This window comes from Hyperolius riggenbachi, chromosome 2, assembly GCF_040937935.1.
Source record: "Hyperolius riggenbachi isolate aHypRig1 chromosome 2, aHypRig1.pri, whole genome shotgun sequence".
In the NCBI taxonomy this organism is placed as follows: Eukaryota; Metazoa; Chordata; class Amphibia; order Anura; family Hyperoliidae; genus Hyperolius; species Hyperolius riggenbachi.
This window is the reverse complement of record NC_090647.1, coordinates 175,783,644-175,811,389: the sequence shown is the minus strand read 5'-3', so window position 1 is coordinate 175,811,389 and position 27,746 is coordinate 175,783,644. Positions and strand designations below refer to the sequence as shown.

General features: G+C 44.5%; 1 protein-coding gene and 1 long non-coding RNA gene across 2 annotated transcripts in view; both read left to right on the top strand.

The window, feature by feature from the left end:
* LOC137544899 (protocadherin-9-like) overlaps nucleotides 1-27,746 on the top strand; it is a 1,465,400-nt gene that overhangs the window by 199,864 nt on the left and 1,237,790 nt on the right. The window lies entirely within an intron of this gene.
* LOC137544165 (uncharacterized) overlaps nucleotides 20,529-27,746 on the top strand; it is a 54,458-nt gene continuing 47,240 nt past the window's right edge. Inside the window, exon 1 of the long non-coding RNA XR_011025748.1 lies at nucleotides 20,529-20,593. This is a non-coding gene — a long non-coding RNA (uncharacterized lncRNA). The remainder of the gene's footprint in view (nucleotides 20,594-27,746) is intronic.

Genomic DNA, 27,746 nt, shown 5'->3' with positions numbered 1-27,746 from the left:
GTGTGCTCCAAAATTGTACATAGGTAGATCATTTTGACTTGCTAATTTTGTAAATAGCTCACAAGGCTAAAAAGTGTGGGCACCTCTGATGTAGACGCACAATATATAGTTAGTCAGTCTTTGTTGTTTTCTATATATACATTTGTAATTCTTTCATAATATCCTCCTAATATTATTGAAGTACATCTTACTGTATATTTATCTGTGTACCGATTTCTTGCTTGTTTCCTGACCTCGCTCTAGTCTAGTCCTTCTGTACCGTTTTCATCTGATTACATTGCTGACTCGGCCTGTTACTGCCTGATCCTTGCAATACGACTGTCATCTGATTCATGTGTTTGACCTTGCTTGTATTTGACTACAATTTAGCTCAACGACTTTATCTCCAACTTGTGCACAAGTTCTGACTGTTAGATTACGCCTTGTACTTTTATTGTGTAATTTCTGTATGTTACCTTGTCTCGCACCAGCGTGATAGTATGACTTGTGTATGTTTATTTTGACTTTTAATTTTCAGTTCAGGTTTTCTTTAAGTCTGATGTAAAATTATTTTTAAAGGGACCATGAAGGGAAAAAGTTTCCAATTTGGGTACTTGCCTCAGGAGAGGGAAGCCTCTTCAGTCCAGTTCTAGGACCCCGACAAGGGCTTGTCGATGGAGCTTGCCCACACTGGCGCAGAGTTGAGGTGGCTCAGCTTTTTCTGCCAAGTCTGACTGGCAGCTCCATGCTACTGTACATGAGTGATCAGTCCAAAAACTCTGGGGGTTTCAGCACTGGAAGGAGGAACAAAGAGGGATGAGGAAAACCTCTGTAGGAACCAGAGGCTTTCCTCTCCTGAGATAAGTATTTAAATTGTTTACCTTAAAAACTCCCAGATTTACTTTAAGATCTTCAGACACTCTTAAGCATGCTAAATGGATACGCCATTGCTTTAATAAAGAAGACCTGGAAAAGTCCCTACTACTTACCATGTTATGTAAAAAGTATTCTCAGCTGTGATTGATAGCCAAGATGAAAATAAACTGATGAGATAGACAATAGTATTGATACTTCTACTCTTCTACTCTTTAATTCCACAGTTTTATTGCCTGTCTAAAAGCTAAAAAAGTAGGTTTAATCCTACAGTATATTGACTCATATGAGTGATACAGTCTTTCACTCAGTGCCCCAGAGCTAAAATACATGAACTATTGACCTTTGTTATATATTTCTTGGACTCAAAAGCTGTTATCTGCCAGGAAAGATATTTATGGCTGTAATTTATTATCATTGAGGATTATGCTATGGTTTGACTAGGTTCCGACTGGAGAATAACTGTCACTTGCATATGTGAATGGTTAACTCTTTCAGGCAGAAAAAGAAGAGGGGCACAGCTTATTTATGTGTAAACTTGACACTGTATATACACATGTCTATCTCATCATGTCTCATGTCACCTCAAATGACAGCGCCTCGCAGCAAAGTAGCTCCAGACACAGTCAACACCACTGAGGTCAGGGAACTCAGACCTTACTAGCTCCAACACTGTACAGAGGTAAGGTTTACCGATTGATGAGGAATGAAACTTCAGCAATCAAGTTTTAGCTATGGTAAAACATTCCATCTTTCATCTAAGGAATATTGCAAAAATTAAGCACCTCATTCCTTCAGAGGATCCTCTAACCCTAGTTCACACCTTCATCACATCGTAGAAGTTCAATAGGACACTTTTCATCACATATATGGTGGCCAAGAAGTGGAAAGATTTTTTTTTCAAAACAAGTCCAACAGGGCAGACCATGCTGTGATAGCTGGACAGAGCTCATACAGTAACATGAAAAAAATAAGCAGCGTGGAGGTGATATCACATCGACCCACACATGGCATTGGCATTGCAAATGTTTGCAATGGTGGTACTGGACACCATTCCAAATCATATTCTAAAAATAGAAGTGTTATGATCCACTAGCTTGTCTGTACCTTAGGAAGCAATCAGCAACAAGTCCACAGCCAGAGCAGCACAACCGAAAGTTTAAAGAGTACCCAAGGTGAAATAATGAGATAGACGTGTATATACAGTGCCAGCATACAAATAACCAGACTGCATTTCCTTTCGTCTTTGTTTGCCTGAAAGAGTTAAAGAGAAATCGTAACCAAGAATTGAACTTCATCCCAATCAATAGCTAATACTCCCTTTCCCATGAGAAAAATCTTTCCTTTTCACAAACAGATCATCAGGGGGCTCTGTATGGCTGATATTGCTGATATTGTAGTGAAACCCCTCCCACAGTGTGATGTCAGGACCAGAACACAGGAGGCCAGGGTTGGAATCTTGTCTCTTCCTGTTTATCCAGCACCTATTCAGTAGGGGACACCCTAGCACTGCTGCTGCCTATAGAGTGCATCCTAGTGGCTCTAGCTCTGGTGCAGTGGCATTACTACAATTCATGGTGCCCTCCTGCAAAAGTTTGATGGGGACCCCAAAGTTGAAACCCCTTGCTTTGCTTCCCCTTGATGCCCTCCACGGTCTTGGGGCCCATCTCGCAGGGGTCATAAAACCAGTGTGGCCATTATAATGTTCACACCCATAACAAGTGTAGCTAGAAATGCACTTGATTAGAAGCATAGTCCCCTGTAAAGGGAAGGTTGGTAGTTGGGCACCCCCACAGCTCTGAGCCCCCCCCCCCCCCCCCCCTGTGATCACAGGTGCTGCTCCCCTCCGGCTATGCCCCTGCTCTGGTGCTTTGAGTCCGCCAGGAGAATAGTGCAATATAAATGTTCTGTGTCTAGTTTAGCAGGTATATTTTCTTACCCCACTGTGAAATGCATGTTATATTTCACAGCAGTGCAAAACTAGGTTTGTTTTAATTTCAAGGACACATCACAATACTAATTTTCTTTGCTCCCTGTTCTTCCCTAGCTAGATCTAAACTGTCATTCTGTTGATAAGCAAGAAAGCATTTTTTTAAGTTCCTTTGGAGAAATAATAACAAAGTAAAAAGAGAACTCCAAAGACTTTTATAATAAGCTTGCTGTCTTGGTTGTCCCAGCTAGGGTCTCAAGCTCATTTTCTCCTCTAGTGAGCATCCAAGGAACAGCATGACACTTTGCAGATTTGCTGGCCAGTGTAAATTCCAGTACATGCAGCTTCGCTGGCTGTGATTTTCATCCTTGACAGGTAATTGATTGAGTCTAGCTGAGCAGGAGTAATACCTGGGCATGGATCACAGTCAGATACAATCAATCACTTGGATTGACCAGTCTTTTCATGTATAAAGAAAAAAGGAGCCCTAATAATGATTAGCACTGTAACCACCTTCCACAAACCCTTTATCCTACACCTACATTTAATTTCACAACAAAGATGCAGTTTACAACACCCTTTCCTTTTTGATTCCTTCACAGCCAGATTTAAAATTTGAAATACATTTCATAAACACCTAGATTCCAAAGCATTACTTCTGTGCCAAAGGAACTCAGTTGACTACATAGCTGGAAAACATATTATGTGAGTTGTATTACTTACTGAAAGACTGAACAGTGACTTTCTACAGCCAGTTCTTCATTAAAAAGAATCTGTATTGTTAAAATCGCACAAAAATAAACATACCAGTGCGTTAGGGGACATCTCCTATTACCCTCTGTCACAATTTTGCCGCTCCCCGCCGCATTAAAAGTGGTTAAAAACAGTTTTAAAAAGTTTGTTTATAAACAAACAAAATGGCCACCAAAACAGGAAGTAGGTTGATGTACAGTATGTCCACACATAGAAAATACATCCATACTCAAGCAGGCTGTATACAGCCTTCCTTTTGAATCTCAAGAGATCATTTGTGTGTTTCTTTCCCCCTGTATCTCTCATGCACTGAAGTTTCAGGCTGCTCTTTTCTTCCTGCAAACAGCTTTGCCCTTGTCTGTAATTCCTCACTATGTGAAAGCCCAGCCAGCTCAGAGGATGATTTATCCAGCTTGTAAAAGATAAGAGAGAAGAGAGAAGCTGCTCTAATCTAAATAACACACAGGCAGTGTGCATAGAGGGGCCTGGAAGCGTGAGTTCATAGCAGAACCACAACACTGAAGAACTTGGCAGCCTTCCAGACACAGGCTGACAAGTCTGACAAGAGAGAGATAAGTTGATTTGAGACTGTGATAGTACAAAGTACTGCAGTAAGCCAGAACACATTAGAAAAGCTTTTGGAACTTGTAGGATGATAAAAAACAGGATGCAATTTTTGTTACGGAGTCTCTTTAAGAATAAATGAAAGCATAGCCTTTTCTTTGAAATAGCTTTTCCCCACTGTAGCAAGATACTGCAGTTTGGCATGGTCAAATGTCCAGCCTGCTTATTGGACAGTGAAGAGCAGCAGCACACCAATGGAGTCATCACCCTTTCCTCTCCTGTGTCTTCTTCTCACTATTATACTGACCATGCCAAGTGGCTCAGTGTGAGGCCCTTCAGAGTACCTGCTCATAAATCAGCTCCAATGTCCCAATCTAACACCACACGCTTCACCCTATGTTGCGCGTCCCCTCTTGAACAGGAAGTGAGGAAGAAACACCTACCTGACTTCGGTTACACCCAGGCCTTAAGTGTGCAAAGTATTGTAGCTGAATGCAGGGTAAGCAGATAAACCTCCAGGCCAAACAAGACACACAGAATATATCGAGTCCAGAACAGTCCAGGGTCATCAGGTGAGATCAGATATGCAAGGTACAAAAGCAGTAGGCAATAAGCAGAGTCTAATAACAATCCAAGTCAAGGCAGGCGGCAGCCGGCAGGCAATAACAGAGTCCAGTAACAATCCAAGTCAAGGCAGGCGGCAGGCAATAACAGAGTCCAGTAACAATCCGAGTCAAGGCAGGCGGCAGGCAATAACAGAGTCCAGTAACAATCCAAGTCAAGGCAGGCGGCAGGCAATAACAGAGTCCAGTAACAATCCAAGTCAAGGCAGGCGGCAGGCAATAACAGAGTCCAGTAACAATCCGAGTCAAGGCAGGCGGCAGGCAATAACAGAGTCCAGTAACAATCCGAGTCAAGGCAGGCGGCAGGCAAGAATGGTTGAGGTACACACAAAGGTCAAAATCCAGGAATCCAATAACACAGCAGTATAACAGCACCCAGCAACTAGCCAAAGCTAACGCTATCACGGGCAATGACAGGAAGCACTCAGCAGGCTTATATTCTACATGCAACCAATCAGTGGCCTGCCACATGCACACAACAGCCAATCACATGCAGGCATTAATCAGCTGACAGTGAGGTCAGCTGAAACAGATGACCACAACAGGTCAGCTGACCCACCCAATACTGACCAGCAAACCTTTCTGACAGTATTAGTCATAGCACAGTGGTCAAACTCACCACCTCTGATGTGGCAGACCAGGGTTCAATCCCAGACAGGGTCAGAAACTATTGTTTCATATTATTTAAATAAAACCCCTGCTAAGTGTCAGCTGACTCTACCTCAGTCATCGCCTCAGACCATACTGCGGCCGAGAGGAGCGGATCCTTACACTGAGTTTGTCTGGTTTGCAGTGCTAGTTCTCAATTTCCCTTTTTGAATGCTGCTACAGTACTTGGAATTGCCAAGGTTTATAACAATATGTAACACAATATTTAGCTAAACTACCTATGCTATGTTCTGCTATAAGCATGTTTTACTATTTTTAAAGCAACAGTATATTTATTTAAGTAACAATGATAATATTTTTGATCTCATATCTTAAAGTGGACCTCCAGTATAACTTAACATGAGTGTCAGGGACACTATCTCTATATGCTATAATGCAATGGGATGACTGCAATTTCATTTACTCATCCGTCCGCCCTATTCTATATAAGGAAAAGTTCATGCCCCTGTTATAATATCATGACCTTACGCGCCTATTCCTAAACCCCCTACAAAATAAAGTCCTTGTGGATGCCTAACCCTAAGGTCCACCTCAATGTAAACCTTAAAACTGGAGTGGAGGTGACCAATGCATAAAAGATAGGCTAATAAAGCTGTTGATCTTATAAATAGAGTGGTAATCTTACCTCTCTTAAAGAATTTTGACCAGTTTATTGAAAAAGGTCTTTTATTTGAGAACATAAAATTGACAACAGATTTCGCATTTCCTTGCCTGCTTCCTCAAGTCAGTAAAAAAACTGGTGCCTTAACTGCCATGGCTGTGTTGCAAGCATAAGTGCTTCAGAGGCAATCATGCTTGCCCATGGCTACACAGCCATGGTCCAAATTCTTCAAGAGGTAAGATTATCTCTCTGTTTATAACATCAACAGCTTTATTAGACTATCTTTTATGTATTGGGTGCCACCTATCTTTTATGTCATTGGTTTTAGCGTTTTGTCATACCTCTATAGAAGTGATCGTTTTTTAGTTTGTCCTAAAGAACATTGGGAAAGCGACCGGCCAGTTCCTGTTACAGACCAGAAAAACCGAGCGGGGATGGTTAATTTCCCACCTGCTCTAAAAAGGATTTGCAACCCACCTTTGTGAGCATATAAATCCATAACAATTTGCTTTTCCGAATCCTGAAGGATTCTGCACTATTGGGCTCCTGGTCTCCTTTTGTCTTTTAGATGAGCCTGGGGTTGTTACAACCGCAGGAAGCATTCTGCTTGATTCATTAAGTTGTGCTGTTAAAACAGCTCAACTTAAATTGAGCAGCACAAGTTAAAAATCCCTGTGCACACACTATGCATGGTAGTGATGCATAGCGTGCATTACTAAATTACACTAGCTACTTTAAAAGTACTGGTCTCTCCTTCTAGTGTGGGGTGAGAAGTAGCTTTTATACACTTTGATTGACCCAAAAGGCTGTCTGTCACACATCACATACGAAGGTCCTACGTAGTATGTGCTGCATGACAGGGCCAATCAAAGTGTATTAAAGCTACGTCACATCTTACGCTAGAAGAAGTGACCGGTACTTTGGAAGGAACGTGCGTAATTTAGGAGTGCACGCTACGCAGCACTACCATGCGTATCATGCACACAGGACTTTTTAACTTGCGTTGCTCTATTTAAGTTGCGCCCATTGACCTAAACTGACCAATGTAAGCCCCTTCTTCATGTAGGATTTGGATGCTGGTGATCAGCTGTAATATAATTGAGTGCTAACCATTGGCTACAAAGTTTGAACTCCCTTGATAGCCAAGGTTAATGCCTAACTATTTATATCATGTGCATGATAGTTGTAATAATAAATGAGAAAGCAATGGTGCTTCATAAATTGGTTAATATCCCTGAACAATATAGGGTGGGGCCCACCTGAATACTGAAATCAAATTAATTAGAGCAAAAAGAAAGGTCCTCAGGCCACCATAATTATACCAATATACAAAAAGATTTATTGCAAAATATTTTATACAAAGCACAATCCCCTAGATGTAACCCATAATTAAGTAATAATCACTCCCCAAATTAAATTTAAAACCAAAGGACCATGCGGAGCAAAGGTTATGCATGAGTGATGCAGTGCCCGCAACTAAATCAGCATGTTAATCATTGGCCTAGGCCTATAAGACTATACACACCAACACAGTCGCCCGCGCATACATACACCTTTCATTCTGCCATCATATCTCAAAGATTGTCTTCGGGGGGCCCCCCTCTCTCTTCCTCCCTTTGTCTAAGGATAGGATTGTCCATATACAGGTTACAAGTTCCAGTGAAAACAGCCAACGGCTTCCGGATATCTTGTCACATGATTCCATTAGGCATAATATGATATAATATGATATGAGTATGGATGGGTCTCACCCGTGGAGAAATCCCCTCAGCGTGTCATGCAGTGCCGCTCACTCCTTACAGACGTTTGAGCGATCCAAAGACCATGCGCATGGTGATGCCGGTATCCCCTCAGGCTGCCGGTATAGATGATTTCGCCTTGTGTTATTTCCAACACGCTGGACGCACTCAATGCGCTGGTCCTGTAAGCGGGGTTGGTTGTGGCCGCCAAGGTGACGTCACGCGTCATGCACGCAAACACTCAGCAGGCCAATGCTCCGCCCACCGACGCGTTTCACGCCCACATTGGGCGTTTCATCAGGGTGTGGCCTATGCGGCCATTACGATCCCTTAAAAGCACTTTCCATAGTCCCTCCTACACCGTAACCACGGCAACCAGCACGCTTCCACCTACGGATTTATACGGAGGCTGGATTGGGTCATAAATATAAATAAAAGGAAAAAGAAATGTCTTTTATTCTGTGCATAGCTTTCAAATAGATTCGTGAGTTCTCTCGGATGGATACAATTGCTACTGTATGTATATATTTCTCAATAAATCAAAATGTCCAGGTCATATGGTGGGATAGAAATGGGGGAACCATGTAACATTATCCCAAACTTGTGGATGGCCGCTTTTTATCCAAGCATGTAGAATCTAACAACATCCAGATAGTTATATAAATGCATGAGTCATAACGGAAAATAGATGGCAAGACACTAGTCATGCACTGCGGTACCATTCATACTACATGCATTACCCACATAGCTGCAAGCAAAATACAGCTCATAAAGGTACATATTGAACTTAGGGATTATCTATATCTATTATGTCTCAAAAAGGGGGAAAGGTCCAATTCAGCATTAAGGCCAAGAGGGGTGACTGTACCTAATTTAAAAATCCACATTGCCTCCTTGCAATAAAGGACCTCATCGAAGTCACCCCTCCTGCCAGAGATTTTTAAACTATACAAACCTTTTACCAAAGTCCCACTTAAAGAACTATTATGACACTCCCTATAATGTTCATATATTGTACCTGTAGCTTTGCCTCCTGTTATTTTTCCAAAATGTTCCAAAACCCGTTCTTTCAAACTTCTTTTTGTTTTCCCCACATATGTAAGTTTACATGGACATTGAATTGAGTATATTACTCTGGTCGTATCACAGTTAATAAAGGACCTGATAGTAAATTCTTTCCTTCCATTGCTGCTATAAAAAACATTAGTACGTTCAATATAGGGACATAATTTGCATTTGGAGCACTTGTACATTCCAACCGGTCTCCTGCGATCTAACCAAGTCGAGGGGTTCCTCTGAATCTCACTATGTACCAAGGAGTCCCTCAAATTGGGTGCCCTTCTGGCAGTGATAAGAGGACGCGGCCCTACGACCTTGGCAATCTCCTGGTCAGCAGTTAGGATTGGCCAAAATTTGGTAAGTAACCCCCTTAGGTCATCCCAATGGGATCCGAAACCGGTTATGAGCCGCATATGTCCCTCCCCCTCCGCACTTCGCGGCATCCCCCTGGGGGCCAACAATTCCTGTCGGTCCTTACCCCATGCCTTCTTAAGCGCCTTGCGCAATACTGAGTGTGAGTAACCTCTGTCCCGGAACCGCTGGTACATCAGACGAGACTCCCTCCTGAAATCTTCGTCTCTACCACAGTTTCTACGTAAACGGAGAAACTGACCGTAGGGGATACCTCTTTTTAAAGACACCGGATGATGGCTTGCGGCATGCAAAAGTGTATTGCCTGCCGTTGGTTTACGAAAAGATGTGGTTACTACCACATCCCCTTCCACTTTCAACATAAGATCAAGGAAGGAAATTTCCATACCAAAGGTATATGTCAATTTAATATTCTTGTTGTTCTGGTTTAACTTGGCCACAAAATCACCAAGTTGCCCCGCCGTTCCCGTCCATGCCACCAATATATCATCCAGGTATCTAATCCAGAGGGCGACGTGTGCACCATATTCGGGACTTGGAAATACCTCCTCCCGCTCCCAGAGTCCCAAATGGAGACATGCATAGGCTGGTGCACACGACGCCCCCATCGATGTACCCCTCAACTGATGGTAGTATTGTCCCTCAAAAATAAAGCAATTCCGGGTCAGAATCAACTCCATAGATTCAACAATAAAGGCATTATAGGCTGCAGCAGAGGGATGCCGCTCACGGAGGAAGAGGGACATTGCCCGGAGCCCCTCCTCATGTGGGATCGAAGTGTACAAAGACTCAACATCGATCCCCACAAGGAGGGACCCCGGGGGCAGCCCAAAACCATCCAGAACCCCCAGAACATCCCGTGTGTCCTGCACATAGGAGGGCAAAGACTGTACTAAGGTATTAATCTTTTTGTCGATAAATTGTCCCAATCTTTGAGTCGGGCTGCCCACCGCTGAAACGATGGGTCGTCCCGGTGGATTTTCAAGTGACTTGTGCACCTTAGGAAGGACATAAATAGTAGGAATGTTATATGTAGTCACGGTCAGATACTCCCATTCCTGTTTTGTCAGGATACCCTCAGCCAGCCCATCATCTAATAAGTCATTGACTTTGTCTTTTATGGATGGAAAAGGATTGTCCCTGAGTTTGCGGTAAGTATGAACATCACTCAATTGTCGTTTAACTTCTTGAATATATTTCTCCTCATCCATGAGGACAACATTGCCCCCCTTATCACTAGGTTTTATAATCAATTTCGGGGCCTGTTGTAATTCTTTTAAGGCAATAATTTCCTGAGGTGATAAATTTTTGTCCCCATGGAGAGGAGAAAGTCTCAACTTACCCAGTTCTTGTTCTACAGTATCCAAAAATACCTTAATATTCCTGTTTTGTGAAATAGGTGGCATATACGTGGATTTAAGGCGAAGATTGGTATTTTGTGGAGGTGGGGGTATCAATAAGGGATTAACCTCCTGGGCAATCTGAGAGGGGGTCAACTCCCCATCTATGGAAACATCACTACAGTCCTGTATATTCACAGGGTCATCCATTAATACTTGTTCCTGCATTAATGATTCCAAAGCTGCTAGAGTTTCTCTCTCACTCAATGTGAGAGGGGTATAACTCTGCTTCTGTTCTATTACCTGCTGGGAAGATTGTCCATAAGACAATCTCAGCAAGACTTTCCTGAGGAACAGATATATGTCCTTATAGATTTCAAAAATGTCTCCAGAGGTGGTTGGGGAGAAAGACAGTCCTCGTTTTAGCAATGAAATATGTCTGTCCTGAAGTTGAAAGACAGAAAGATTTATTATATTCCTGCCGATCTCCTCACTTCTAAGTTCTATTTCCTCTGATTCCCGCTCCTGGTGACCCTGACTGATAACTCCTCGTCTGTCTGGTCGTGTCTGTGTTCCTGTTCTATTCCCCTCCCTCCTCCATTTCTCCAATCTCCTCGACCTCCTGTGCCTCCTCTGCCTCGTCCTCTTACTCTTCCTTTTCTGTTCCTCCCTCGTCCTCTCCTGGGGATACTGCTCTCCTCTAAAAAAGTGACGGATTTTTTACTTCCCGTGGAACCGTCAGTATCAATACTCGATGGCTCCAAACTTTCAAGTCCAGAGGAACCTTTTCTACCCCTTCTTGATTTTTTCTGTTCAATTCTATTAATTGGGTTAAGGGCCTCATCCGAGTCCCAACCTGCTAGATCTTTCTGAAACTTTTGTTGCTTTTGTTTCTTTATACTGGCCTGTATTTTCTCAATCTGCCTCTTTAAATTCTCATTAAAAGAATTGAACTCCATGTGGGTACTTAGTGTGTTCAATTCAGTCACACTGTCTGAAATTTCTTCAGTAATTTCCTTAAGTTGTTCCCGTTCCTCATCTGCCATCATCTTTAAGATTTCTAACCCCCGTTCAAGAGATTTTTCTTTCCATTTTTCCACAAACCGTGGAGTTAGGAGGTTGCCGGCAGGAATAATTCTCTCTAATATACCATTAGGTATTACACCTGCCTTTACATAGGACTCCAGGAGGGAGGCATTCCACTTCCTTTTTAATTGTTTTATCAACAGATTTTTGTGTGAAAAAAACAATTCCTTAAGTTCCGAGAGGTCACTGTCTGTCTCCACAGCCACGTGAGTAAAACTAGCAGCAATTTCGCCATCCAGATCTTCACCAATTGTATAAGCCATATCAAAAAGTTGCTAAATAGACCCAAATATGCAAAAACTTGAATAAAAACCAGGGGAGGATCCCAGTTATATACAACAATTCAGGGTAATTAGGGACGCCAGACTAAATTATCCAGCCAATGCAATTGTTAATTTAACAAACATGAATCAAGAACAATAATAAATGAGAAAGCAATGGTGCTTCATAAATTGGTTAATATCCCTGAACAATATAGGGTGGGGCCCACCTGAATACTGAAATCAAATTAATTAGAGCAAAAAGAAAGGTCCTCAGGCCACCATAATTATACCAATATACAAAAAGATTTATTGCAAAATATTTTATACAAAGCACAATCCCCTAGATGTAACCCATAATTAAGTAATAATCACTCCCCAAATTAAATTTAAAACCAAAGGACCATGCGGAGCAAAGGTTATGCATGAGTGATGCAGTGCCCGCAACTAAATCAGCATGTTAATCATTGGCCTAGGCCTATAAGACTATACACACCAGCACAGTCGCCCGCGCATACATACACCTTTCATTCTGCCATCATATCTCAAAGATTGTCTTCGGGGGCCCCCCTCTCTCTTCCTCCCTTTGTCTAAGGATAGGATTGTCCATATACAGGTTACAAGTTCCAGTGAAAACAGCTAACGGCTTCCGGATATCTTGTCACATGATTCCATTAGGCATAATATGATATAATATGATATGAGTATGGATGGGTCTCACCCGTGGAGAAATCCCCTCAGCGTGTCATGCAGTGCCGCTCACTCCTTACAGACGTTTGAGCGATCCAAAGACCATGCGCATGGTGATGCCGGTATCCCCTCAGGCTGCCGGTATAGATGATTTCGCCTTGTGTTATTTCCAACACGCTGGACGCACTCAATGCGCTGGTCCTGTAAGCGGGGTTGGTTGTGGCCGCCAAGGTGACGTCACGCGTCATGCACGCAAACACTCAGCAGGCCAATGCTCCGCCCACCGACGCGTTTCACGCCCACATTGGGCGTTTCATCAGGGTGTGGCCTATGCGGCCATTACGATCCCTTAAAAGCACTTTCCATAGTCCCTCCTACACCGTAACCACGGCAACCAGCACGCTTCCACCTACGGATTCTGGATGGTTTTGGGCTGCCCCCGGGGTCCCTCCTTGTGGGGATCGATGTTGAGTCTTTGTACACTTCGATCCCACATGAGGAGGGGCTCCGGGCAATGTCCCTCTTCCTCCGTGAGCGGCATCCCTCTGCTGCAGCCCATAATGCCTTTATTGTTGAATCTATGGAGTTGATTCTGACCCGGAATTGCTTTATTTTTGAGGGACAATACTACCATCAGTTGAGGGGTACATCGATGGGGGCGTCGTGTGCACCAGCCTATGCATGTCTCCATTTGGGACTCTGGGAGCGGGAGGAGGTATTTCCAAGTCCCGAATATGGTGCACACGTCGCCCTCTGGATTAGATACCTGGATGATATATTGGTGGCATGGACGGGAACGGCGGGGCAACTTGGTGATTTTGTGGCCAAGTTAAACCAGAACAACAAGAATATTAAATTGACATATACCTTTGGTATGGAAATTTCCTTCCTTGATCTTATGTTGAAAGTGGAAGGGGATGTGGTAGTAACCACATCTTTTCGTAAACCAACGGCAGGCAATACACTTTTGCATGCCGCAAGCCATCATCCGGTGTCTTTAAAAAGAGGTATCCCCTACGGTCAGTTTCTCCGTTTACGTAGAAACTGTGGTAGAGACGAAGATTTCAGGAGGGAGTCTCGTCTGATGTACCAGCGGTTCCGGGACAGAGGTTACTCACACTCAGTATTGCGCAAGGCGCTTAAGAAGGCATGGGGTAAGGACCGACAGGAATTGTTGGCCCCCAGGGGGATGCCGCGAAGTGCGGAGGGGGAGGGACATATGCGGCTCATAACCGGTTTCGGATCCCATTGGGATGACCTAAGGGGGTTACTTACCAAATTTTGGCCAATCCTAACTGCTGACCAGGAGATTGCCAAGGTCGTAGGGCCGCGTCCTCTTATCACTGCCAGAAGGGCACCCAATTTGAGGGACTCCTTGGTACATAGTGAGATTCAGAGGAACCCCTCGACTTGGTTAGATCGCAGGAGACCGGTTGGAATGTACAAGTGCTCCAAATGCAAATTATGTCCCTATATTGAACGTACTAATGTTTTTTATAGCAGCAATGGAAGGAAAGAATTTACTATCAGGTCCTTTATTAACTGTGATACGACCAGAGTAATATACTCAATTCAATGTCCACGTAAACTTACATATGTGGGGAAAACAAAAAGAAGTTTGAAAGAACGGGTTTTGGAACATTTTGGAAAAATAACAGGAGGCAAAGCTACAGGTACAATATATGAACATTATAGGGAGTGTCATAATAGTTCTTTAAGTGGGACTTTGGTAAAAGGTTTGTATAGTTTAAAAATCTCTGGCAGGAGGGGTGACTTCGATGAGGTCCTTTATTGCAAGGAGGCAATGTGGATTTTTAAATTAGGTACAGTCACCCCTCTTGGCCTTAATGCTGAATTGGACCTTTCCCCCTTTTTGAGACATAATAGATATAGATAATCCCTAAGTTCAATATGTACCTTTATGAGCTGTATTTTGCTTGCAGCTATGTGGGTAATGCATGTAGTATGAATGGTACCGCAGTGCATGACTAGTGTCTTGCCATCTATTTTCCGTTATGACTCATGCATTTATATAACTATCTGGATGTTGTTAGATTCTACATGCTTGGATAAAAAGCGGCCATCCACAAGTTTGGGATAATGTTACATTGTTCCCCCATTTCTATCCCACCATATGACCTGGACATTTTGATTTATTGAGAAATATATACATACAGTAGCAATTGTATCCATCCGAGAGAACTCACGAATCTATTTGAAAGCTATGCGCAGAATAAAAGACATTTCTTTTTCCTTTTATTTATATTTATGACCCAATCCAGCCTCCGTATAAATCCGTAGGTGGAAGCGTGCTGGTTGCCGTGGTTACGGTGTAGGAGGGACTATGGAAAGTGCTTTTAAGGGATCGTAATGGCCGCATAGGCCACACCCTGATGAAACGCCCAATGTGGGCGTGAAACGCGTCGGTGGGCGGAGCATTGGCCTGCTGAGTGTTTGCGTGCATGACGCGTGACGTCACCTTGGCGGCCACAACCAACCCCGCTTACAGGACCAGCGCATTGAGTGCGTCCAGCGTGTTGGAAATAACACAAGGCGAAATCATCTATACCGGCAGCCTGAGGGGATACCAGCATCACCATGCGCATGGTCTTTGGATCGCTCAAACGTCTGTAAGGAGTGAGCGGCACTGCATGACACGCTGAGGGGATTTCTCCACGGGTGAGACCCATCCATACTCATATCATATTATATCATATTATGCCTAATGGAATCATGTGACAAGATATCCGGAAGCCGTTGGCTGTTTTCACTGGAACTTGTAACCTGTATATGGACAATCCTATCCTTAGACAAAGGGAGGAAGAGAGAGGGGGGCCCCCGAAGACAATCTTTGAGATATGATGGCAGAATGAAAGGTGTATGTATGCGCGGGCGACTGTGCTGGTGTGTATAGTCTTATAGGCCTAGGCCAATGATTAACATGCTGATTTAGTTGCGGGCACTGCATCACTCATGCATAACCTTTGCTCCGCATGGTCCTTTGGTTTTAAATTTAATTTGGGGAGTGATTATTACTTAATTATGGGTTACATCTAGGGGATTGTGCTTTGTATAAAATATTTTGCAATAAATCTTTTTGTATATTGGTATAATTATGGTGGCCTGAGGACCTTTCTTTTTGCTCTAATTAATTTGATTTCAGTATTCAGGTGGGCCCCACCCTATATTGTTCAGGGATATTAACCAATTTATGAAGCACCATTGCTTTCTCATTTATTATTGTTCTTGATTCATGTTTGTTAAATTAACAATTGCATTGGCTGGATAATTTAGTCTGGCGTCCCTAATTACCCTGAATTGTTGTATATAACTGGGATCCTCCCCTGGTTTTTATTCAAGTTTTTGCATATTTGGGTCTATTTAGCAACTTTTTGATATGGCTTATACAATTGGTGAAGATCTGGATGGCGAAATTGCTGCTAGTTTTACTCACGTGGCTGTGGAGACAGACAGTGACCTCTCGGAACTTAAGGAATTGTTTTTTTCACACAAAAATCTGTTGATAAAACAATTAAAAAGGAAGTGGAATGCCTCCCTCCTGGAGTCCTATGTAAAGGCAGGTGTAATACCTAATGGTATATTAGAGAGAATTATTCCTGCCGGCAACCTCCTAACTCCACGGTTTGTGGAAAAATGGAAAGAAAAATCTCTTGAACGGGGGTTAGAAATCTTAAAGATGATGGCAGATGAGGAACGGGAACAACTTAAGGAAATTACTGAAGAAATTTCAGACAGTGTGACTGAATTGAACACACTAAGTACCCACATGGAGTTCAATTCTTTTAATGAGAATTTAAAGAGGCAGATTGAGAAAATACAGGCCAGTATAAAGAAACAAAAGCAACAAAAGTTTCAGAAAGATCTAGCAGGTTGGGACTCGGATGAGGCCCTTAACCCAATTAATAGAATTGAACAGAAAAAATCAAGAAGGGGTAGAAAAGGTTCCTCTGGACTTGAAAGTTTGGAGCCATCGAGTATTGATACTGATGGTTCCACGGGAAGTAAAAAATCCGTCACTTTTTTAGAGGAGAGCAGTATCCCCAGGAGAGGACGAGGGAGGAACAGAAAAGGAAGAGTAAGAGGACGAGGCAGAGGAGGCACAGGAGGTCGAGGAGATTGGAGAAATGGAGGAGGGAGGGGAATAGAACAGGAACACAGACACGACCAGACAGACGAGGAGTTATCAGTCAGGGTCACCAGGAGCGGGAATCAGAGGAAATAGAACTTAGAAGTGAGGAGATCGGCAGGAATATAATAAATCTTTCTGTCTTTCAACTTCAGGACAGACATATTTCATTGCTAAAACGAGGACTGTCTTTCTCCCCAACCACCTCTGGAGACATTTTTGAAATCTATAAGGACATATATCTGTTCCTCAGGAAAGTCTTGCTGAGATTGTCTTATGGACAATCTTCCCAGCAGGTAATAGAACAGAAGCAGAGTTATACCCCTCTCACATTGAGTGAGAGAGAAACTCTAGCAGCTTTGGAATCATTAATGCAGGAACAAGTATTAATGGATGACCCTGTGAATATACAGGACTGTAGTGATGTTTCCATAGATGGGGAGTTGACCCCCTCTCAGATTGCCCAGGAGGTTAATCCCTTATTGATACCCCCACCTCCACAAAATACCAATCTTCGCCTTAAATCCACGTATATGCCACCTATTTCACAAAACAGGAATATTAAGGTATTTTTGGATACTGTAGAACAAGAACTGGGTAAGTTGAGACTTTCTCCTCTCCATGGGGACAAAAATTTATCACCTCAGGAAATTATTGCCTTAAAAGAATTACAACAGGCCCCGAAATTGATTATAAAACCTAGTGATAAGGGGGGCAATGTTGTCCTCATGGATGAGGAGAAATATATTCAAGAAGTTAAACGACAATTGAGTGATGTTCATACTTACCGCAAACTCAGGGACAATCCTTTTCCATCCATAAAAGACAAAGTCAATGACTTATTAGATGATGGGCTGGCTGAGGGTATCCTGACAAAACAGGAATGGGAGTATCTGACCGTGACTACATATAACATTCCTACTATTTATGTCCTTCCTAAGGTGCACAAGTCACTTGAAAATCCACCGGGACGACCCATCGTTTCAGCGGTGGGCAGCCCGACTCAAAGATTGGGACAATTTATCGACAAAAAGATTAATACCTTAGTACAGTCTTTGCCCTCCTATGTGCAGGACACACGGGATGTTCTGGGGGTTCTGGATGGTTTTGGGCTGCCCCCGGGGTCCCTCCTTGTGGGGATCGATGTTGAGTCTTTGTACACTTCGATCCCACATGAGGAGGGGCTCCGGGCAATGTCCCTCTTCCTCCGTGAGCGGCATCCCTCTGCTGCAGCCCATAATGCCTTTATTGTTGAATCTATGGAGTTGATTCTGACCCGGAATTGCTTTATTTTTGAGGGACAATACTACCATCAGTTGAGGGGTACATCGATGGGGGCGTCGTGTGCACCAGCCTATGCATGTCTCCATTTGGGACTCTGGGAGCGGGAGGAGGTATTTCCAAGTCCCGAATATGGTGCACACGTCGCCCTCTGGATTAGATACCTGGATGATATATTGGTGGCATGGACGGGAACGGCGGGGCAACTTGGTGATTTTGTGGCCAAGTTAAACCAGAACAACAAGAATATTAAATTGACATATACCTTTGGTATGGAAATTTCCTTCCTTGATCTTATGTTGAAAGTGGAAGGGGATGTGGTAGTAACCACATCTTTTCGTAAACCAACGGCAGGCAATACACTTTTGCATGCCGCAAGCCATCATCCGGTGTCTTTAAAAAGAGGTATCCCCTACGGTCAGTTTCTCCGTTTACGTAGAAACTGTGGTAGAGACGAAGATTTCAGGAGGGAGTCTCGTCTGATGTACCAGCGGTTCCGGGACAGAGGTTACTCACACTCAGTATTGCGCAAGGCGCTTAAGAAGGCATGGGGTAAGGACCGACAGGAATTGTTGGCCCCCAGGGGGATGCCGCGAAGTGCGGAGGGGGAGGGACATATGCGGCTCATAACCGGTTTCGGATCCCATTGGGATGACCTAAGGGGGTTACTTACCAAATTTTGGCCAATCCTAACTGCTGACCAGGAGATTGCCAAGGTCGTAGGGTCGCGTCCTCTTATCACTGCCAGAAGGGCACCCAATTTGAGGGACTCCTTGGTACATAGTGAGATTCAGAGGAACCCCTCGACTTGGTTAGATCGCAGGAGACCGGTTGGAATGTACAAGTGCTCCAAATGCAAATTATGTCCCTATATTGAACGTACTAATGTTTTTTATAGCAGCAATGGAAGGAAAGAATTTACTATCAGGTCCTTTATTAACTGTGATACGACCAGAGTAATATACTCAATTCAATGTCCACGTAAACTTACATATGTGGGGAAAACAAAAAGAAGTTTGAAAGAACGGGTTTTGGAACATTTTGGAAAAATAACAGGAGGCAAAGCTACAGGTACAATATATGAACATTATAGGGAGTGTCATAATAGTTCTTTAAGTGGGACTTTGGTAAAAGGTTTGTATAGTTTAAAAATCTCTGGCAGGAGGGGTGACTTCGATGAGGTCCTTTATTGCAAGGAGGCAATGTGGATTTTTAAATTAGGTACAGTCACCCCTCTTGGCCTTAATGCTGAATTGGACCTTTCCCCCTTTTTGAGACATAATAGATATAGATAATCCCTAAGTTCAATATGTACCTTTATGAGCTGTATTTTGCTTGCAGCTATGTGGGTAATGCATGTAGTATGAATGGTACCGCAGTGCATGACTAGTGTCTTGCCATCTATTTTCCGTTATGACTCATGCATTTATATAACTATCTGGATGTTGTTAGATTCTACATGCTTGGATAAAAAGCGGCCATCCACAAGTTTGGGATAATGTTACATTGTTCCCCCATTTCTATCCCACCATATGACCTGGACATTTTGATTTATTGAGAAATATATACATACAGTAGCAATTGTATCCATCCGAGAGAACTCACGAATCTATTTGAAAGCTATGCGCAGAATAAAAGACATTTCTTTTTCCTTTTATTTATATTTATGACCCAATCCAGCCTCCGTATAAATCCGTAGGTGGAAGCGTGCTGGTTGCCGTGGTTACGGTGTAGGAGGGACTATGGAAAGTGCTTTTAAGGGATCGTAATGGCCGCATAGGCCACACCCTGATGAAACGCCCAATGTGGGCGTGAAACGCGTCGGTGGGCGGAGCATTGGCCTGCTGAGTGTTTGCGTGCATGACGCGTGACGTCACCTTGGCGGCCACAACCAACCCCGCTTACAGGACCAGCGCATTGAGTGCGTCCAGCGTGTTGGAAATAACACAAGGCGAAATCATCTATACCGGCAGCCTGAGGGGATACCGGCATCACCATGCGCATGGTCTTTGGATCGCTCAAACGTCTGTAAGGAGTGAGCGGCACTGCATGACACGCTGAGGGGATTTCTCCACGGGTGAGACCCATCCATACTCATATCATATTATATCATATTATGCCTAATGGAATCATGTGACAAGATATCCGGAAGCCGTTGGCTGTTTTCACTGGAACTTGTAACCTGTATATGGACAATCCTATCCTTAGACAAAGGGAGGAAGAGAGAGGGGGGCCCCCGAAGACAATCTTTGAGATATGATGGCAGAATGAAAGGTGTATGTATGCGCGGGCGACTGTGTTGGTGTGTATAGTCTTATAGGCCTAGGCCAATGATTAACATGCTGATTTAGTTGCGGGCACTGCATCACTCATGCATAACCTTTGCTCCGCATGGTCCTTTGGTTTTAAATTTAATTTGGGGAGTGATTATTACTTAATTATGGGTTACATCTAGGGGATTGTGCTTTGTATAAAATATTTTGCATGATAGTTGTAGCCAGTTTCCAATGTTCAGTTATATACTTTTAACAGCCAAATAAACTGATTTTAACTTATAAATCTGGTAAAGCAATGGAAGAAGGCTATCTGAAACTGAAGACTATAAATGAGTAAAAACCCTTTGCTAGGTAAGACATTTTATGTGTACAAAATGTCATTTGTGCATTTACCTGCCTTCCATGAGTTCATCATGTATCAGATTTCATTACTCTGGATCTTTTTTCTGTTGGACATTGCCAGTATGCACACACAATTATCAGGGCCGTATTTGTACTCTTTACCGCCCAAGGCCAGTGCCACCAGCCACCCCCCTTCAGTATAGGTAGCGAGAAGACCTCTCCCCCTTCCCTCTAGTATAGGTATACTGATGACCCCTTCCCCTCCCCATTCCAGTATACAGTAGGTAGCCAGATGACTCCCTTAATCCCTCCCTTTCCCACTCCCCCCCTTTCAGTACAGCTCGCCTCCACACTGCAGCAGCCATCAGTGTAACTAACTTCTCTGCTCGTCTCCAGAGCAGAAGCTTCCTCTTCCCCTCCGTCTCCAATGCTGCCCAAGTCCATATCCACCAGCCACAATGCACACGTGCACAGAGAGCAAGGTGGCTTCTGCACAGGCGGCTGGCAGCAGGGAGATTAGGTGCTCAACTGATCTCCCAGCATTGCAGCATTTAGCAAGGTTGCAAATGCTAAACCAGTTTAGTCTACTGCTTTGGTTCCCTTGCTCCTGTGGTGCCCTCAGCTGTGGCTTAGGCCTAAATCTGGCCCTGACAATTATTAATATGCATTAGCAAACACAAATCAATTCAGCCTTTATAATAAAAAAGTATGAATGGTTTTATACACAAGTCCTATATCTAGCATTAAATGTAAAATAGTGGCATTTGCATGATGTCATTGTTAAAGTTCTTCACTTTCACAGTAGTTACTGTATTTGATGAAATATTATTAAAAAAAAATCCATAGAATTAAATAGTTCCGTTAATGCTGTCCAACATAAATACACAGCTCACTGTCAGAGCCTGGGGCTCTACTTTGGATTCAATCCATTGCATATTGCTGCAAATGCACTTTGAAATTTGAAAAAAGGTTTCACCTCGGGCTGTCCCTATCCACACACAAGTGCCAGCTACCAAATGACTCTTTAGATTCTCTGGCCATTAACATTTTGTTTCACAGCTTCAAAACTTATGGTATGCACTGCCTGTGTGGTACTAAACTTACAACCAGGTGGTAAACGACAAGCTTGTCCCTTCTAAACTAATCATAGTTATGTCTGAGGAGGTAGCATTAGCATTTGTATGGTAATTTCTCCTTTACTGTTTCACTGCAGCTTTGTCGCAATGACTGCAAATGTCCAGATTTTACAAAACTCAGAGAACCGCAACTCCATAAACAGGGGTGCAAAGGCAGCATGCGAGTCATTATTAAACACCACAATCTGCAATTATATTTAGGTCTCCAAAAAATATGAAATCGATGAAGGAAACAACATTGCCTTGCAGCACAGGGGACCCTGGGTTTGAGCCCTGTGGAGCACATGATATACATGGAGTTGGTGAATTCCTAGGGAGATGTAAGGCTATACATGGCTGTGTATGCATCTGTGTATTTATGTGTACAGTATGTATATGTGTACATATGAAAGTGTAAATATGTGTGTATTCATTCGAAATATTTGTGCATGTGTTTTTATATTTGCCATGTATGTTGTATGAACATGCCCCCCCCTGGTCAGAAAAGGAATAGGATGAAATGGGGCCCTGGGCAAGATAGCAGTTTTTGCCCACCACTGATGACAGTGGCATAACTAAGGAGCTGTGGGCCCCAAGCAAGTTTTACAATGGGGCCCCCCAAGCACTCTATACATAACAATTGATAGGGCGCACCAAAACCTGCCAATGGCAACTACAGTGTTAGAGGTGCAATAAGGGAATGAGGAGCAGTTTGCTAATGATTACCATTATTCAAAGTATCTATAGAAGTGATTATTATGAGCACAGGACCAATAGAGAGATAATACTGTGGTTTAGGGAGCAGAATGGTTCCCGATGAACTTCCGGTGGTTCGCGATCGCGGAGAACCGCAAACTTTACTGGAAGTTCGGTTTGCCCCCATAATGCACCATTAGGGTCAACTTTGACCCTCTACATAACAGTCAGCAGGCACATTGTAGCCAATCAGGCTACACTCCCTCCTGGAGCCACTCCCCCCTTATATAAGGCAGGCACCACCGGCCATTATACTCACTCGTGTGCCTGCAGTAAATAGAGAAGGGACAGCTGCTGCTGCTGACTCTCATAGGGAAATATTAGTTAGGCTCTTGTAGGCTTGTTAGCTTGCTCCTTGCTGATTCTTATTGCTAAAATAGCACCCCACAACAGCTCTTTTGAGAGCTAATCTTGTTCTTGTGATCTATTTTTTTTTCTGTGTGTCCCACTGACACTTGTGTTGCATAGACAGCCTTGATAATTCATACTGTGTGTGCCACTGCCAGGCCCAGCACATTCAGTGACTACCTGTGTGTGTGACAGGTGCACATTGTAATATCCAATACTGCACATACCTACCTACCTGTTGTTCACAGTGCACCGACCTACCTACGTGAGTTGAGTGCACGCAGTGTCACCGTGCCTGTCCGCTACCTGTCTGTGTGTGACAGGTGCACATTGTAATACCCAGTACTGCATATACCTACCTACCTGTTGTTCACAGTGCACCCACCTACCTACATGAGCGCACGCAGTGTCACTGTGCCTGTCCACTACCTGCCTGTGTGTGACAGGTGCACATTGTAATACCCAGTACTGCATATACTTGCCTACCTGTTGTTCACAGTGCACCCACCTACCTACATGAGCGCACGCAGTGTCACTGTGCCTGTCCACTACCTGCCTGTGTGTGACAGGTGCACATTGTAATACCCAGTACTGCATATACTTGCCTACCTGTTGTTCACAGTGCACCCACCTACCTACGTGAGCGCATGCAGTGTCACTGTGCCTGTCCGCTTCCTGTCTGTGTGTGACAGGTGCACATTGTAATACCCATTACTGCATATACCTACCTACCTGTTGTTCGCAGTGCACCCACCTACCTACGTGAGTTGACCGCATGCAGTGTCACTGGGTCAACACTCGCTTAGTGACAAGCGCCTAATGAAGGCACATGGCGAAAAGGCACAAACTGCAATGGGAAGATACCAGGCCACACATATTTATCTAAAAAGGTGATACCCAAACTGTACCATGAAGTTGAGAGGCAAGTGGTGTCATCTCTGGCACACAGCATTGGGTCAAGGGTCCTCCCGACCACGGATTCCTGGTCTGCCAAGCACAGTCAGGGCAGGTACATAACTTACACAGCCCATTGGGTCAACCTGGTGACCGATGGCAAGCAGGGAGTACGTGGCTGTGCAGAGGACAAACTTGTGACACCTCCATGGCTTGCAGGCAGGCCTCCTGCCACCTCCTCTCCTCCTGCTACATCCTCTTTGCTGTCGTTGCCCTCCTCCTCCCCCTTGGCTGAGTAGCAGTTCAACTCTACTGGTGCTGCAATCTCCTCTCCAGCTACACAGCCCCATCTCCCCAGGGCCTATGCTGCATGCCAGGTACGACTGTGTCACACCATCTTAGACATGTCTTGCCTCAAAGCGTAGAGTCACACTGGACCAGCTCTCCTGGCTGCTCTTAACAAACAGGTGGATCAGTGGCTGACCCCGCACCAGCTGGAGATCGGCAACATGGTGTGTGACAACGGCAGCAATCTCCTTTCTGCTTTGAATTTGGGAAAGCTGTCACATGTACCCTGCATGGCACATGTGCTGAATCTAGTATTGAGCAAAGGACCAATTGCGCTGGGTATAACTGATCAGTATTTTAGACCATCAATAATAATAGATGCTTATGCATAGAATAAGTACTTTAAAATATATAATTTTATTCTTATAAAACATGTATCAAACAGTTGTACTCATGAAGTATACTCATAAAAATATGTTGCATAAAATGACATAGGTACCAATATAATCAATAAAATTGCTTTGAAATATAACATACATCCATTCAAGCACACTCAGACCTTCCAATGTGTAAAAAAGGGGAAAAGATGTGTGAAGTGGATGGGTGTAGGGTTACTTGGGACAAATACGTAGAGAGGGGGAAGGATTTGGGTACGTACAGCTTATTGGGTACTAGCAAATTGGGCAATGAATATAGATGGTGAGTTTATGATGGAGACTCAGTGGATTAGGGGGTGTCAATATTTGTTGCACACAGTTCCTCTTCAGTGGTCTTGCCGATCCCCTTATGATTAGTCCTACTGAGTAGGAAAAGTGCTGATTCACTAGTCAGTAACGTAACGTAAAGTTCCTTCCCCTGTATTAGCGCTATCCAGTGTATATTTCAGGAGCGGTATACCTTTGGGTGCAGTTTTGTATACTCACGCTCCCCTCTAGGTTGCCTCTAGGTTACGATAAGGATATTAGTCCAGTTTGCGAGTTGGAGCTCCGGCCGGCTGCTCTACAACTCGTAACAGCTCGCGTCTCCCGTGTATTCCTCTGTCGCTGCGGCGGTGAAGCGCAGCGGCAGTTCCGGGTGGCAGCTAGTTCAGTTCCGGTGACGTCACCTGTTGCCTGCGTCTCCTATTGCGTGGTTGCGAGGTTACCACTATACGGCTTCACTACATAGACTTAGTAAGAGTCGTTTTCCGTGCGTTTAGTTGGTGTGCTGTATTCCTTGGTGCAATTCGGATCCCCAGGTAGATTTACTGAAGTGCTGACCGGTTAGCAGCGGGTGAAATAGGAATCTCTGAGATCAACCTACAATAGCGCCCTCCACCCCTTTAGATGTGCTGAATCTAATTGTTCAAAGATTTGTGTCAAAGTACCCAGGCTTAGAGGACGTCCTGAAGCAGGCCAGGAAGTTGTGTGGGCATTTCAGACGGTCTTACACGGTCATGGCACACTTTGTGGACATTCAGCGGAGAAACAACTTGCCTGTGAGACGCTTGATATGTGATAGCCCGACTCACTGGAATTCGACCCTGGTCAAGTTCTCTCGCCTGCTAGAACAGGAGAAAGCCGTCACCCAGTACCTGTCCAATTACAGTAAAATTACACAATCTGGGGAGGTGAGGATGTTGTGGCCAATCAACTGGACACTGATGCAAAATGCATGCAGGCTCATGCGGCCGTTTGAGGAGGTGACCAACCTGGTGAGTCGCAGTGAAGGCACCATCAGCGACTTGATCCCGTACGCTTACTGTGAGGAAACGCGGAAAAGCCACAGCAAGTGCTCAGTATGAGGCGGCTGTTTCCGCGTCCAACATGGCGGCACAACGCGAGGAAACCGCCGCATGCTGCATGGGCAGAGCGGTGGAGTCCGCATTGGATGCGGCGGATTGCGCGCATAACAATGCTACTGACACTGTGGTTGGACGCGGGGAAGCCGCCGCTTGCTTGGAGAGCAGCGCCGCGGCTCCCGCGCCCGAATCAGCGGATGCATTGCAAAACATGTCTGGTGTGGCTGGGACTGCTAGTCCACACAGGTTCAGAAGGACGCGCGCACGCGCTGAGAGGCAGAGCCTATATGACAGCCAGAGAAGAGTCAGCTGACCAAGCTGGTCAGCTGACATTTTCACCACCTTCCATTGGTCCAGCACTTAGGGGTGGCGCTGGAGAGCGCTATAGTATATATACTGGATGCTGGTCATTTCTCTGGCGTCTGGCGTTGCGATCACTACGTGGTAGCACTCAGACCTTGTCAGTATCTGTGTTCTAGCTCAGTTTCCAAAGGTGTTGATGATCAAGGAGCTCACACCTTAGCGTTAGGAATATTGTATTGTATTATTTGTTATGACCTTCTGCCTGCCTGACCCTTCTTCTGATTCCTGATTCTGTACCTTGCTATTCTGATATCCTGTTGCCAAACTCTGCTCGTTCCTGGACTCTGTATCTGCCTCCTGATTCTGTACCTTGCCATTCTGATACTCCGTTGCCAAACTCTGCCTGTCCATTGGATTCCGTATCTGTCTCCTGATTCTGTATCTTATCTGTCTGTGTGTTAACAACCTGGCTTGCCCGACCTCGAGAACTGACCTTACTGTTAGAGGCAGTTCCCAGATCTGTTAGTGACACCTCCTCACTGGTGTCACTCTCACTCTGTCCTTCCCACTTCCAGCCTGACTCCTCTCTCGGTAGAGTCCAGGCTAGTGGAAGGAACTTGTCTCTTGTGCAGTACTTGTACTGCCTCGCCCCTGCCCCTCAGGTGCAATACTCAAAGTATCACTGTTACACCAAAACACTCTTATCTCTCAGGTGTCCAGAGGTTAGAATATATATCTGATTATCGGTGATACTGCAGATCATCAATAATCGGGTATATTCTGCATTCTCGGTGATACTGCAGATCACCGGTAATCAGACCCTCTCTGTGTTACACCGATCGTTACACTTACTTCCTGGAGCGTGCCGTGTGTAGAGTGGTGGATCAAGCTGTGGAGGAGCATGAAGAGGAACAGTTACAGCAGGAACAGTCATGGGAGCAATTTTCATCAGATTTAGATGTTTCCTCAACACCTGCGGCAGCACAGAGGGGGGAGGAGGAGGAAGAGTCATGTGGGGGGGAGGAGTCAGACTCGGATGATGAGGAAGGTGTTTCTTTGGAGGAGAAGGAGGAGGCGGTGGCAGAAGAATAACTGCAGCAGGCGTCGCAGGGGGCTTGTGATGTTCAACGTTCCCGTGGTTTTGTTAGTGGCTGGGGGGAGGAGGAGGACTTACCTGACATCACTGAGGAAGAGCAAGAGGAGATGGATAGTACGTCTGGATCCAACTTTGTGCAGATGGCATCTTTCATGCTGTCCAGCCTGTTGAGGGACCCCCATATAAAATACCTCAAGGTGAATGAGCTGTCCTGGGTGGCCACGTTACTAGACCCTTAGTATAGGCACAAAGTGGCGGACATGTTACCAACTCACCTGAAGGCAGAAAGGATGCAGCACATGCAGAACAAGCTGGCAACTATGCTTTACAATGCGTTTAAGGGTGATGTCATAGCACAACGCAATAAAGGTACCACTGCCAGTAATCCTTCTGCCATGTCCACGCAGGTAAGGACAGGACGTTCCAGCGATCTCATGGTGATGTCGGACATGCAGACATTCTTTAGTCCAACGCCTCGCCTTAGCACTTCCGGATCCACCCTCCACCAACGCCTGGCTCGGCAAGTAGCCGACTACCTGGCCTTAAGTGTGGATGTAGACACTGTGAGCAGCAATGAACCCT